The 15,309-nt window shown below is 38.2% G+C and overlaps 1 long non-coding RNA gene across 4 annotated transcripts in view; it reads left to right on the forward strand.

The window, feature by feature from the left end:
• The first annotated feature begins 5,565 nt into the window (after nt 1-5,565).
• LOC136246640 (uncharacterized) overlaps nt 5,566-15,309 on the forward strand; it is a 51,625-nt gene continuing 41,881 nt past the window's right edge. For all 4 annotated transcript variants that reach the window (XR_010696705.1, XR_010696703.1, XR_010696702.1 and 1 more), the window contains exons 1-2: nt 5,566-5,660; nt 11,228-11,343. This is a non-coding gene — a long non-coding RNA (uncharacterized lncRNA). The remainder of the gene's footprint in view (nt 5,661-11,227; nt 11,344-15,309) is intronic.

A 15,309-nucleotide genomic window follows, 5' to 3' on the forward strand; every position in this document is an offset into this window, starting at 1 on the left:
CCAGGGTTCAAACCAGGGACTTCCATACCTAACACCTGCATCCTTAACCAATGAACCACTGCTACCTTGGCTGATCACCTCACTTATATTTCTGCTTTATAAATATGTATATAATCTGCTTATAATCAAATGTTTGTAATTTCATAGATCTATCAATAGATTATTCTAGAACATTCTATGTATGTTCCATTAGAAGTCCTCAAAATAAATGTGCACTCTATTAGAGTATTACAATAATATTATCAAATATTGAATTAAATCATGCAATGAAATACATTTATAAGTCTGTTTTCAATAATAATCATTGTGTCTGCATAGAAAAGATGAAATGTGAGTAAAAGCAAACCTCAAAGTCAACCATAGGTTGGTTTTGGGGCCTTATGAAGTACAAAAAGAAGTGAAATCCACACAAAAACAGCCAAGCTGTGGAAACATGGTGTGGCCTTAAAAAACCTGGGTGACAAAGTTGCGAAACTAAAGGTGGTGACCAAGAAATGCATATGGCTGCAATGATGTTAATGCTAAAACATTTTAATAATGGCTGTGTGAATTGTTAAAAATTTATTAGCGTTAACATTATTGCAGCTATTTCTTGGCCACTACCTTTGATTTCAAAACTTTTTCACCCAAGTTTATTAAGGCCGTACCATTTTTTCAAAGCTTGGCTGTTTTTGTTTGGATTATATTACTTTGTGTCCACAGCCTTAAGCTGTCACGTGTAGAACTACCACCTTATCATGTGGCATGATTGCTTTCTTGGAATCTTTGTATTGAAGAGAAAGAAACTGGTTAATAAGCTTCATGAGTTATATTACTAGTTTTTATAGCATATTTGTTATGTTACATATGTATACATAGTTACCACAAAAAGTAATAATATTATGTAACTCGTTATATAAATAAAGTGTTACCCCCAACACTGAAGGTTAGCTTTCACCTTAGTGTTAACTCATTGATATTAATTTAATACAGCACATTACTGTATCTAAATAGTTTACTGACATGTGCAAGAAAATTCAACTATTTTGTGTAAGCCATTTAGCTGGAAGGTGTGACAATACCGACTGCTGTATTATAGAGACTGTTTGTTAATGTTTTTGTAATACTCTAATAGAGTACACATACTTCTACTCCAATACACATAGAGTGTTCTAAAATTTCCACAGTTAAAACTTTACCATTCTATTATGCTAACCTAGAGAATTAAGTGAGGCAAGCAACTGATAATACTGGCAGAGTGGTAAAGGGTTTAGGCATGTAGGTGTGAAGGTCTGTGGTTGAATGTACGTTTTTTCCTTCTCGCATTACAATCATGCTTGTTTCACCTGTTTGAATTGTGCTTTATATCTCCTTAGCTAATACTCTCAGTACTTTCAAACCATAAAAGGTTCGCACTGTGCAGTATGCTCTTACTACCCACCAAATTTAAAGTTAAATTACGCACGAGTTATTATGGTTTTTCTAAAAATTAATGTGCAAAAAGAAGAATATATAAGAAGAAAACACAAGAAAACTGAAATTTGAAGGCGCATGTCCAGTAATGGTTGGGCGGATTTGACATGAATTTAATATATACACTTGTAGTGGGTACCCTACCCCAAGGGAATTTCCTTATCAAAACTGGTTAATTTCCGATCTGGGCTACAGATACACAAAAATGGCATTTTCTTGGTTGCTGTAAAATACACAAATGTCTGTCGTGTACCCACACTAGCTGTACTTGGTCACACAACATACTATTGTGTGTCCTGATCAAAAGTGAACTTGCTACAGTTGATTTTGTATAAAGAATACTGGCAGTTAGTTATCTAGGTACTCTCACCATACAAAACTATTGATCATAGCTATGTTTCAACAAAGACCACTATCTGTCTCTGTCCAAGGGGTTACACACTCCAGCTTTTAATAGTTTTATACTGAATGGCACCCAATTCATGTGTTACCTACTGATCCCATAGTTAACTGTGTACCATGTGTATCTAGCAAGTCTTAGATTGGGATGTCATGAACTGGCTCTAGTAGTAGTAGTAGTGCTGATATCGATAATGCATTAATTTTAGTTATTGTATATTGTTAGGTTATGCACACACGTATACTGTAGTGTCTACTGTATGGTGTATATGAGTAGTGTGTGACATGTTGTCTAACATCCATGTAATCACCAGCCCTCCTGATTCCTGCTTTGTGAACTTCCTGTATAATATGTCAGTCACAACATTGATCCTGTGGTTTGCTGTTTTGTAACCCGCCCCACAGATGTCAAGGTACTGTGGCATTTGTTAATGGTACGTGTCAACACAAACCAAAACACAAACCAAAACACTGGTAGACCATTCCTTTTCTGTTTTTTCTTAAAGCAAACTAGGATGGACAGAATGGGCAAGTTGAAAGAATCTCAAAAGGCATACCAGGCCCACATAGCTTGCATCTATGGAAAGATGAAGGAACTAGACTCAACACAACCTGCTGCTGAAGAGACTACTAGTTTAGTTATGTAGATCAGTTACACTGCAAGCAGAATCACTGCAACAACTTGATGAGAAGGTACAGTCAATGATTAAAGGAGCTGATGATTCAGAATGAGACACTTTGAGATGATACAGATTCAAGATACATTGTTAAGAAGATAACATGTTTCAAATACTAATTTTAGAGAAGACAGCAGTGATTTTACCAGCTACTGTCCTGGATCAAACACTGTTGTTCAATCAGCACCTGCCAGTCAACTATATACCTAACCTTGATCTGCATAAATTTTCTCGAAACGGTACCAGCGTGGATGGCAAACGTTTTTTTGACCCACTGTATACTCAAAACCCAGACTCACAAGTGTTGAGAAGTTTAACTCACTACTAGATAGTAAATCATTGAGAATTGTGAGTGAATTCACTTTGACTATTGCAAAGTATAAACCGTTTATTTGCACTACTGGAAGTCAGGTTTGGAAAGAAACAGGGAATCACAGATGTACACATGAAGCCCTTATGGAATTTACCTGACACTTTTAACACTGTCTCTGGTCTCCAGCTAGGGGTGCGGTAATTATGCCGGAATAATTTTCAGCATAATGCCAGAAATCATTATTCTAGCATTATGCTAGCATTTTGAAAGAATTATTAAAAATTTCATGAATGAACGATCGATATACTCTAATAGAACAGTCACCAGATCGAGATACTCTAATAGAACAGTCACCAGATTGAGATACTCCAATAGCACATTCACCTATATTTACTCTAACAAAGCAATCAATCCTACTTTTTGCATACTACTCTATAGAACAATCAAATATCTTGTTTATGTGCAATATTTAACCATAGAATTTTAAATAATCAGTCAATTCTACATTTCTATTTCAATTTATTGGAATAATTTTGAGCATAATGCAAGTTTTTTGCAGGAAATTCTGAATAGAATAATGCAAAGAATCATGAGCATAATTACCTCAGCCCTATCTCCAGATTCCAGCACTTGTATGACACAGTATTCGGCATTTTCCACTATTGGGTGATAGTGGGAAACTATATTGTGAGGGGAACAGATTCAACTTCATGCCGTGGAGCTACTAACACGGTGTGTTGTTCACACATACACAACCCTAGAGATTAATCATCGGTTTTCTGACTTTACTAAGCCACCACCTGATCAGGGATGGATTCAGGGGGGTTCAAAGGGTTCTATAGAACCCCCTCTTTTGAAAGAGCCTCTCTTACTCAAGATACTCTAATAGAGCAGTCAAGATCGAGATGCTCTAATAGAACAGTCACAGTATTCTTAAGAGGAGCAAGGCGATGTGTGGATTTATAAATAAGGAAATATAGTTGGTGAGAGTATCTGTGGTGAGTGACAGCTATTGTCAGCAGGTGATGACCCTTTTATTATTTTTCTTTTTTTTTGGTTTTTGACCAACAGCGGCTAGTCTGAAGTTGCAATTTCCAGAGTGGAGCCCACCCACCCCCCACCCCCTTTAAAAAGTCTGGATCCGCCTCTGCTGATACTAGCTCAACTACCACTCTCCACTTTTGGAACATGATTCTAGCAATATATCACCTGAACCATTCATGGTAACCTATCAGTAGGACCAAGGATAGATACAGTGTAGTTCAGACCAATCCACCCCTTCCTCCATGTAATCAGGCGGTCTGTGAGCATCAAACATGATCACTTGTTATAAAGTTGGGACATCAACCAGCTTGTTTGTTAAGTTCATAGAATTTAATCTGTGTGCAAGACCCAAATCCTGTTACACAGACATATGGGCTACTCTATCTATAGCTGTACTCCACAAAAATGTACATCACTGTATGAATATCATGATGGCGGTCCAAAAAGGATATTCCAGGAAGAAATGGGTCATCAATGTTATTGCACCAATAAAGCGTTGGAATGCTGTAAACAACTTTGTGGTAAGGTAGTTACATGGATGATAGCACTTGAATTATATTATTTCGGGTAGTTGGAAAAAGTGGATACACAGTCGGACTCGGACTCGGACGCGGACACGGATATTTATTTTTCATACTTGGCGTTGTTTTACACCCAGGCGTCGATCTTTTCATAGCGCTTTTCCATTTATAAGCGCATGTGCGAAGGATAGACTAGCACTCTAAATACCATAATTCAGTGGCTAGTTATAAAAACCGGAATCGAAACGGGAAACGAAACGAAACGAAATCAGCCTACACTCTAGTAGAGGACAATCACTATATTATGCACAGTTACACTATAATATATGCACGCAGTACCTGTTTATGCATCAAGCAAGACTTCAGGTGGCAGATTTCTCTGCACGGTTCTTATCGATTAGAGATATTAAACGCCTGCTCCTATCCGAGGGTCTGGGGACTATACAATAGAAAAGTTCTGTGCTTGGGTAGGTGAGCCGTTGATTGTCCCTTAACCACTTTCATAAGAAGCGTGCCATAATAGCCACAGATGGATCCCTATGGCTTCAGACTCGTCAACCCACTGCTTTTTTTTTTACCGTAAACGGTTTGTAATGATCAAGTAGTTATTCCTAGCCACTGCTCTTATAAAAATGGTCAAGGGACAATCAACGCTCACCTACCCAAGTACAGAACTTTTCTATTATAGAGTCCCCAGACCCTCGGATAGGAGCAGGCGTTTAATATCTCTATCTAATCGATAAGCGCCGTGCAGAGAAATCTGCCACCTGGAGTCTTGCTTGATGCATAAACAGGTACTGCGTGCATATTATAGTGTAACTGTGCATAATATTGTGATTGTCCTCCACTATACTGTAGGCTGATTTCGTTTCGTTTCCCATTTCGATTCCGGTTTTTATAACTATCCTAATTCAGTATAGTGTTGTACACGTGCTCTAGAAATCTACTTCATTGTCATAGTGATTAAGCTGGCATGTTCTCGTAGGTCAGGTCCTATAAACGCCTGCGCCTTATGCTAAAAAGCATACTGAAGACCGTGGATTTGGCCTGCTAAGTTAAGTTGCATGATACAAGCTAATCTATACAATTATATTAGACTTTAGAGCATGTGTACAACACTATAGTCTTCGGCATTCTGTGGAGTGCTGGTCATTCTAGCCTTCGCACATGCGCTTATAAATCGATAAGCACTATGACAAAATCCCGACGCCCGGGTCTGGAAGCGAAGATTGCTCAGCGTAAAAACAACGTTAGGTATGAAAAATAACTGTTATACAAATGTAAAAGTGCCTTTTGAAAAATGTCCGCGTCCGTGTCTGCGTCCAATCGTATCCACCTTTTCCAACTACCCTATTATTTCTTAGTCCATAAGCTAGCACTTCTCAGAACTAGTAATATCCAATATCCACGCAATTTTAACAGTCACTAATGGACGTACAATACATAACTGTAGTTTAGTTTTATAAGTGATCTATTTAACAGTAAACAGTATGTGTTCATCATTGTTTGAACCCTAGTCCATACTAACATATTTTTTCACAAATATGGGCAGCCTTACCTTCCTCTTTGAAAGTGTGTGAATTGAAATTCTCTGACTAACTTTAACATCAAAACTGGTTAATTTCCAATCTGGAGCTATTGAGCTTCAAATGTATAAAAATGGCATTTTCATGGTTGCTGCAAACTACACAAATGTCTGTTGTGTATCCACACTAGCTGCACTTGGTTGCACGACAGACTATTGTATGTCCTGATCAAAAGTGAACTTGCCACAGTTGAGTTTGTATAAAGAATGCTGGCAGTTAGTTATCTAGGTACCAGTGGCTAATAAAACTATTTTTTCACAACTAGCCTGGCAAACCTGAGGGTGGGGGGGTATTTGTTACACATGTAAACAAAATTTGCATTTTGGTTTGATGTATATACATGTTGTACTCTATAATTATTGTTGTGATTGTCTAATAGCTAAAGTAGTGAAGAGATAACTTGTGTAGTGAAGTGTCAGTGGATGGGGAAGGCTTTAGGGGGCTGGGGCATATATGTGACTGTCTCTGGGAAAACCGGTCTTATAGCCCATTTAAAAGTATCGAGAAACGTCGGTTTTAAATATTCTGTGTGCTGTAGCTGGCCAATGGTGGTAGCTACGCATACCAAATTTTCACACGTTTCACAACAATTTCTTACCTTCCTGATCATCCACTGAAGAAGTAGTCAACAGCTAAGTTTCCCGCCTTTTTAGATAGTTTTTAAACCGAGGTTGTCTGTATCAGGCGAGCTCCAGAAGGGTGGGAGGCGGGGGCCCTGGAAGGCGGGCAAGATGGTGTTCAAAAATTGAAAAGAGACGTGCTGGGATGAATTAGGCCAAGTTATAGGCCATTCAGGGCTCAGAACTGGCTAAAATGAAAGGAAATTTACAGCACAGGTCATTGTCCAACACCACAGAGCTGTACAGCCACACACAGCCATCTCCTGGTTGGCCAGGGCTCCATCAAGACCCCAGACCACTCGTACGGCTCGCCACTGTGCTCTAGAAAAGCAGCCAGCAAAAGCAGACCACTTTACTCTGGTGGACTGTGGCAGTGAAACTTGATAGTGCACTCATTAAGCTTTGTGTTTGTGTGAAAAAATCTAACTTCCTGTCTTGGGCGATAAGAACGGTTTTCGTAGATCCAGTCACATATACTGTTGCAGGAAATTTTTGAAATATAGCTGTGATGAGATTGAATCTGGAAGCGATTTGACTGAAATCTGGATGTTTTAAGGAAATGGTGAATTGAAAGGATAAAAAGAACTACGTATAGAGGCATTATAGTTACATAGTTTGAAAGTAGTTTTTTTAGGATAAACTATTGTTTTATTAGCTACAGTAGATTTATATAGAGCAATTTTAATCGTGGACTGTAATAAAAGTAACTATGGCTATAGGCTGAATTGTAAGGCAATCTTTAGTGGAGTGAAGAAATTTTTTGAAAAATAGCAATCTCAAGATAGGATCTTAAGGTACATCTAGCCAAATCCCTGTAAAAGAGATCTAAACATAATAATATTATACATAACTTTGAGGTTATACTTTTCTGTGGTGCAGCTTGCTATTTTAGCCTGACTTTTATAACTAGCCCAATCACCATTTACAACTAGCCAAAAGTCACTTACAACTAGCTTTTGGCTACAACTAGCTTTTGGCTACAACTAGCTTTTGGCTACAACTAGCCCCCTTTTTTAGCTCCTGCTAGGTACTCTCCTCATACAAAACTATTGATCATAGCTAACTATAGCAATGTTTCAACAAAGACCACTATCTGTCTCTGTCCAAGGGGTTACACACTCCAGCTTTTAATAGTTTTATACTGAATGGCACCCAATTTATGTGTTACCTACTGATCCTATAGTTAGCTGTGTACCATGTGTATCTAGCAAGTCTTAGATTGGGATGTCATGAATTGACTCTAGTGGTGGTTGTGGTGGTGGTGGTGGTGGTGGTGGTTGGTGGTGGTGGTTGGTGGTGGTGGTGGTGGTGGTGGTTGGTGGTGGTGGTGGTGGTTGCTGGTGGTTGGTGGTGGTGGTGGTTGGTGGTGGTGGTGGTGGTTGGTGGTGGTGGTTGGTGGTGGTGGTGGTGGTGGTGGTGGTGGTGGTGGTGGTGATGGTGGTGGTGGTGGTGGTGGTGGTCGTAGTAGTAGTAGTAGTAGTAGTAGTGATATCGATAATGCATTTAGTTATTATATTGTTACATTATGCACACGCGTATACTGTCCAGTGTACTATGAGTAGTGTGTGACATGTTGTCCAACATCCATGTAATCACCAGCCCTCCTGATTCCTGCTTTTGTGAACCTACTGTATCATAATTATGTCAGCCACAACATTGGTCCTGTGGTTTGCTGTTTTGTAACCCGCCCCACAGATGTCATGGTACTATTAATGGTACGTGTCAACACATGACTCGCTGGTAGACCATTTTTTTTTCCGTTTTTGCTTAAAGCAAACTAGGATGGACAGAATGGGCAAGTTGAAAGAATCTAAAAAGGCATACCAGGCCCACTTAGCTTGAATCTATAGAAAGATGGAGGAAGTAGACTCAACACAACCTGCTGCTGAAGAGACTACTAGTTTAGTTATGTAGATCAGTTAAACTGCAAGCAGAATCACTGCAACAACTTGCTGAGAAGAAACAGTCAATGATTAAAGGAGCTGATAATTTAGAATGAGACACATTTGAGGTGATACAGATTCAAGATACATTGTTCAGAAGATAACATGCTTCAAATGCTAATTTAGAGAAGACAGCAGCAATTTCACTAGCTACTGTCCTGGATCATACACTATTGTTCAATCAGCACCTACCAGTCAACTACCTAAACTTGATCTGCATAAATTCTCTGGAGACATACTTAGGTGGCAAACATTTTTCAAGCCCCTGTACACGCAAAACCCAGACTCACAAGTGTTGAGAAATATAACTCACTACTATTCACTTGGACTATTGCCAAGTATAAACCACCTATTTGCACTACTGGAAGTCAGGTTTGGAAAATAAAAAAGCAGGGAATCACAGATGTACACATGAAGCCCTTATGAAATTTACCTGACACTTCTAACACTCCCTCTAGTCTCCAGCACTTGTATGACACAGTTGAAGCCACATAAGAAGCTTGGGAAGAGCAAAGACACCTATGGAGATCTTAGGGAAATTACCACTAGTTGTTATAAGGTATCTGACAGGGAATCACACTTCGGATTAATGGAATATTGATGAGCTTCATACTGGCAGATTATAATCCTAGTGTCTGGGTTAGAAATTTGTGATATTTATAGTGAATCCAGTGTCACTGAATCCTTCTTCATGGGTGTACGCAGGGGGCAGTCAGGACTGCCAAAAGTGGAGGAGAAAGTAGCGAATGGATAACCAACCTGTGTATTGTAGTAACTTGCACAAAGGCTTGGTTGGAAATAGTAAGTAAAGAAAGAACAGCTATGCTTTAATTATTTAGATAGTCTTCATTTTGTGAGAATTTAACATTGTTGGCTCTGCAGAAAATTTCACTGCTATTTAGTATTTGGCATTTACCACTATTGGGAGATAGTGGGCAACTATATTGTGAGGGAAGCAGATTCAACTTCATGCCGTGGAGTCTAAGCTTCCTACTAACACAGTGAGAACCCCGTGTTGTTCATGCATACACAACCCCGGAGGTTAATCCTCAGTTTTCTGACTGTACTGAGCCACCTCCTGACACTAGCTCAACCACCACTCCCCCACTTTTGGAATATGATTCTAGCAATATTTCACCTGAACCATTCATGATAACCTGTAAGAGGGATCAAGGATAGTAACAGTGTAGTTCAGACCAATCCATCCCTTCTTCCCATCTACTCAGGCGGTCTGTGAGCATCAAACATAAGCACTTGCTATAAAGTTGGGACATTAACCAGCTTGTTTGTTAAGTTCATAGAATTGAATCTGTGTACAAGACCCAAATCCTGTTACACAGACATATGGGCTACTCTATCTATAGCTGTACTACACAAAAATGTACATCACTTTATGAATATCATGATGGTGGTCCAAAAAGGATATTCCAGGAAGAAGTGGGTCGTCAATGTTGTTACACCAATAAAGTGTTGGAATGTTGTAAACAACTTTGTGGTAAGGTAGTTACATGGATGATAGCACTTGAATTATATTATTTCTTAGTCCATTAGCACTTCTCATAACTAGTTATATAATATTATGCAATATCCACACAATTCCAACAGTCACTAATGGACATACAATACATAACTGTAGTCTAGTTTTATTAGTGGTCTATTTAACAGTATGAGTTCATCATTGTTTGAACCCTTGTTATATACTAACGTATTTTTTCACAAAATAATATGGGCAGCCTTACCTTCCTCTTTGAAAGTGTGTGAACTGATTTTCTCTGACTAACTTTAACACTGTTCACTTGTTGCTCTATTATAAGTATTTCAAACCAAAGAGCTGGTAAAGCTAGAGTAAATGTACAGACTGCTGAAAAGCTCTTTGTGATGTTACACAGTGTAAATACAAGGTGTAAAACCTTTTTGTGTGTGTGTACTGTGCTGTGTTACCAGTGGCATATCTAGGGGTGGGCCTATGTCTTACCAGAGAATATTAGTGCATTACCAAAGTATTTTGATGCCATACCAGGTATATTTGTATGCGAGATTGAGATACTCTAATAGAGCAGTCAATCACACTGATAAAGCAGCCACATTATTCAGAGAGAAGCAGTGTAGCAAACTATGCAGCAGTTATAAAAGCAATTTCGTGACTGGTCCTGTGAAAATAGGGCATGCGGAAAATATGGACAATTTCCATTTTCAAACATAGGGAAGCTATACTGTGAATGGACACCTAGGACTTCCATGCAACAAAAAGAAATGGGGCACAAAAGAGGGCAAAGGTAAGTCCACGATGCATGCATTGTACGTACTGTACTGCAGTATGCCAAAAGGCACCTGTCAGGCCAAAGCATTGTTGAACAGTGAAAAAATCAGGCACACAGCCTTAGCCATTATCAAGTTTTGGTTGTCTGAAGGCATTAGTGAGTAAGTCAGACAGCTAGCCTCACCACACAGTATCATCATACTATATGATATGCATGCAGTCATGTTGATTATGCAAGTGATACACTGTGAGATGAAATAAAGCATTAAATCACAAACTATTGTGTTTTAATACACTGAGTGATATGTGTGTACTAACTATGTATGTATGTGTGATGGAACATATAATGTTTACTCAAGTACTTTCAGTGTTGTAATTTATGAAATTACTACACTTGTCTCAATACCTGTAGGGCTAAGCTTATGTATTAGAGAGGATTAATGAAATTGTCAGTATGCTCAAAATGCACCAGCTAAGTGACTATACCATGGTAGCAAAGGAAAGAATCCACTTTTATGAAAGTATAAGGTAACTATATGTGTATAATAAACACATGTGTAGTATTCCCTAATACTGTACAGTTTATTATTATGTATGTAGCAGTCTGTATACTGAAAACGATATAACATAAATCAGTATCTGGTTATTAAAAGTATCATAAACTGCATTAGTGCACATTGGGAATGCTGTAAACAACTTTGTGGTAAAAAATATTTATATGGATGTTGGAATTGAATATCGTTATTTCTCAGAAATAGTTATGTAACACTATGTAATATCCACACAATTTCATTACTCACTATTGACCATACAATACCCTGTATGCTCACTCCCTGTATAGCTACATACTGTCACATTTGTCAAAGCATACAAAATGATAGTGCTATATAGTAGAGACCACAAGGGTTTGGGAATGTCCCATGTAAAAAACATTTTATTCTTTAGGGCACCCACTTTTTATTTCCTAAATGTCCTTATACGCCTTTTTGTAACATTATTTTGTCTGGTGAACCTACCAGTGGCTAAAAAAAACTATTCTTTTACAACTAGGCAAACCTGAGAGAGGAGCTAGGTATTTGTTACACATAATTATAAACAAAATTTGCATTTATATGTTTGATGTATATACCATGTTGTGTAGTGAAGTGTCAGTGGATGGGGAAGGCTGTAGGGGGATTAGGGGAGCTGGGGAATATACACTGCCCCAGGAATTTTTTGAAGTGTAATTGTGATGAGAATGAATCTGGAAGCAATTTGAGAGAAATGACTGAAATCTGGATGTTGTAAGGAAATGGTGAACTGAAAGGATAAAAAGAACTATGGATAGCTAGAGGCAGAATAGTCATAGGCGAAGGTGGGGGGGGGGGGGGGGGGGCTGAAGCCTCTCCTTTGGTCTGCTGAGGGGGGCTGCTTAGCCCCCCTGATACCACGCTGAAATTATCCTTCTTGGAATTGGGCTAAAAACCATGATGAAGATCGAGATACTCTAATAGAGCAGTCACTCTTGTAAAGCAGTCACAATATTAGAGCAGTGTGTAGCAAGCTATGTAAGGATTTTTATATAGTTTATCAGCTATAAATGAGGTGGGCAGCTATTGTCAGCTGGCTGTGACTTTTTCTTTTTTTTTTGATCTCACTTTACCAAACCACAGACAGTGTAGTACCTCAGTTCACTTCTGCCCCTGGTCAGCCCCCCCTTATATCAACTACTTCCTTTGTCACTGAGCATAGTTACAGGGTTTGAAAGTAGTTTTTTTTAGAATAAAATATTGTTTTATTAGCTAGATTTTAAGGAAATTTTAATCATGGACTCTAATAAAAGTAACTATGACTATAGGCTGAATTGTAAGGCAATCTCTAATCATACAGTGGAATGGAGAATTTTTTTGAAAAATAGCTATGTCAAGGTAGGATCTTGAGGTACTTTTAGTCAAATCCCTGATTTAAGCTGCACACACGTGCACATAGTAATATTATATGTAACTTTGAGGTTATACTTTTCTGAGGCACAGCTTTCTATTCTGGCCTGACTTTTACAACTAGCCCAATCACAATTTACAACTAACTAGCCACTTGTTTTAGCCCCTGGAACCCACGCATAATGGATTAATGAAAGGATGGCGCCAAAGTTAATGTTTTAGTCTAAACATGTGCCCCACATAGCAATGAACTACTGACTTGAAAGTGAAGTAGCCATTACGCTTTGCTATCAGCTATGTTCACCCCAATTTACAGCATTACAAATGAACATTAGTATGAGAAGCATCTCTGAAATCGCTACAGAAAATATGGGTGAGATACCAACTATTACCAACACAGCTACAGGGATGCTTCATTGTGCTATTTCAAATCAAAACCTTGCCGACTTTGTAAGCGTATAGAACTGGAACTCAACGGAGGACAAAGGTAACTCCATGGTACATGTATATATTGTACATACTGTGGTTGGAAAAAATGCAAATCTCAGGACGAAGCAGTGTCAAACAGTGAAGAAATCAAACCTCTAGCTATATCCAATGTTGAGTTGTGCTTGGCTGAAGGCATCAATTGTGTTAGAGAGAAAAATTTTAAAATCCTATAGAAATTTTTTGGAAGGATTTGGGTTTTGTCTGAAGACATTTTGGGCTTGGCTGTGCCTAACCGATACTGCCTAATTGTCATGAAGGAAAACTGAGGCTGTTTTTATTGTGATATTTTTGGTTTGAAAAGGTCAGTTCTACATGTTCCCTAATAATAATAATATAGTATGGTGGTATTACTGTATGATAACACATAAAAATAATATTGACAAGCCAATTAACCTTTTACAATAAGGTAACTTGCAATCATAATGTTGATAAACAAATATAGTAATATAAACTTATTTACTTTCAAGGCATATAAAGTACAAGAAACAGCATCTACAATTTCCTGCCATTTTATGTAGATTTTTTCATGAATGTTGCTGAATCATGCGTCCTCACAAAGTAGTGAGAGGTGGTGGAATAGGCAATACTTGGGATACAAAATGGATGAGTGTTATAATGGCAAGTTCCAGGCCATATTACATGCCTTGGGAGCTCTAGATGGACACAAAACACACACATTGCACATGTGTGTATTGCTGCCAGCCACTCCAAGCCACTAACATCATCCGATGTCTTCCAAGGATGCACGTATGAGCCTTAACTCTGCTGTATATAGAAGTTCGTCTCCAGAAAGCAGAGGTGGCAAGATAAAGTTAGTGTGGAAATTGCAATTGCTGGCGAGATATCGTAGCCATCCCATGATAGCCAATCCATGATGAAGTTATTTTAAAACCTGTTTATGTGCCTAAAAAGTAGCTATAGGTTTTCCGAAATCAAGTCAAATATCTATACATTTTAGAATCATAGAAATAAAATCAACAAAACAAGAGAGATTAAATGCCTTGTTCATTCATGGCTAGATTATAATGTTATTAACAAGCTGAAGTAGGAATTAAGTGTCCACCGGTATAGTTGCAAGTGTAGATGACCTCCCTTGTTCCATTGCTTTTTTTCTATAGTCCCTATTCAAATCAAATTTTACTTACACCTGTATATGCACCTGACTGCCTCAGGCATCAATATCCACTGCGAAACAGGGTATTTTCCTTGGCATTTCCAGAAACTTGATAGAAGGTACACTAAATCTGGTGGGAGACAAATGTTTTATTTTGGCATGATTACTAACATGGTTAGTGATTTTGCAATGTATAATATATATGCACCGATGATATGCTTAGGGAGTAAAATCAAAAGCCACTAACTATGGTATAAATGTCAGTGTGCAATTTCTATAGAGTTTAATTTTTGAATGTCCTATATTTCTGAACAAACAAGTTCTCCACTGAGAATGAGTATTTAAAGCCACCAAGTCTAATGAGTTGCATATAGGGCCAGAATGTCTCAGGCATTGAAGTCATTGTCAATCTGTATCAAGACACATGGCAGTGTGTCATGTGGCATAAGCAGCCGGTGCACCACACCCTGAGTATATTGACAAGAAGCAAGAAAACATGATTTTTATACATATGTAGCTCTGTGATCTCTTATCGGATTGGAACCAAATTTGCTACAGAAGTGACCACCTAGTAGAGGAATCTATGTACAAAATTGCAGTGAAGAAAATCACCCCAGCCATTTCCGAGATAGCTTCCAGTGGCAGTTTTTTGTTTCTTCTTTAGCCTAACAGCATTTATTCTAGCTTTTTCATAGAGATAAATGGGTGGAAGAGAGTGCCATTAAGCCGGTTAATTAAGAAACTTCTTTTTGCACACTTTGCAAAATCTGCCATAAAATACAAACACATACTTCGATCACACTGGCACACTTAAAATGCCCATTAAAGCATAGATATACAGACAAGTACTTGGGATTGGAATCATCCAGCTTTTCGTGCTGGATCATTGTTACTGGAAGTAGCAATATCTTCCAATTTATCATACAGAATACTAGTTCTACTCTTGTGAATACTCCCTAAAACATTAATAAT

Source organism: Dysidea avara, chromosome 2 (genome assembly GCF_963678975.1).
Source record: "Dysidea avara chromosome 2, odDysAvar1.4, whole genome shotgun sequence".
In the NCBI taxonomy this organism is placed as follows: domain Eukaryota; kingdom Metazoa; phylum Porifera; class Demospongiae; order Dictyoceratida; family Dysideidae; genus Dysidea; species Dysidea avara.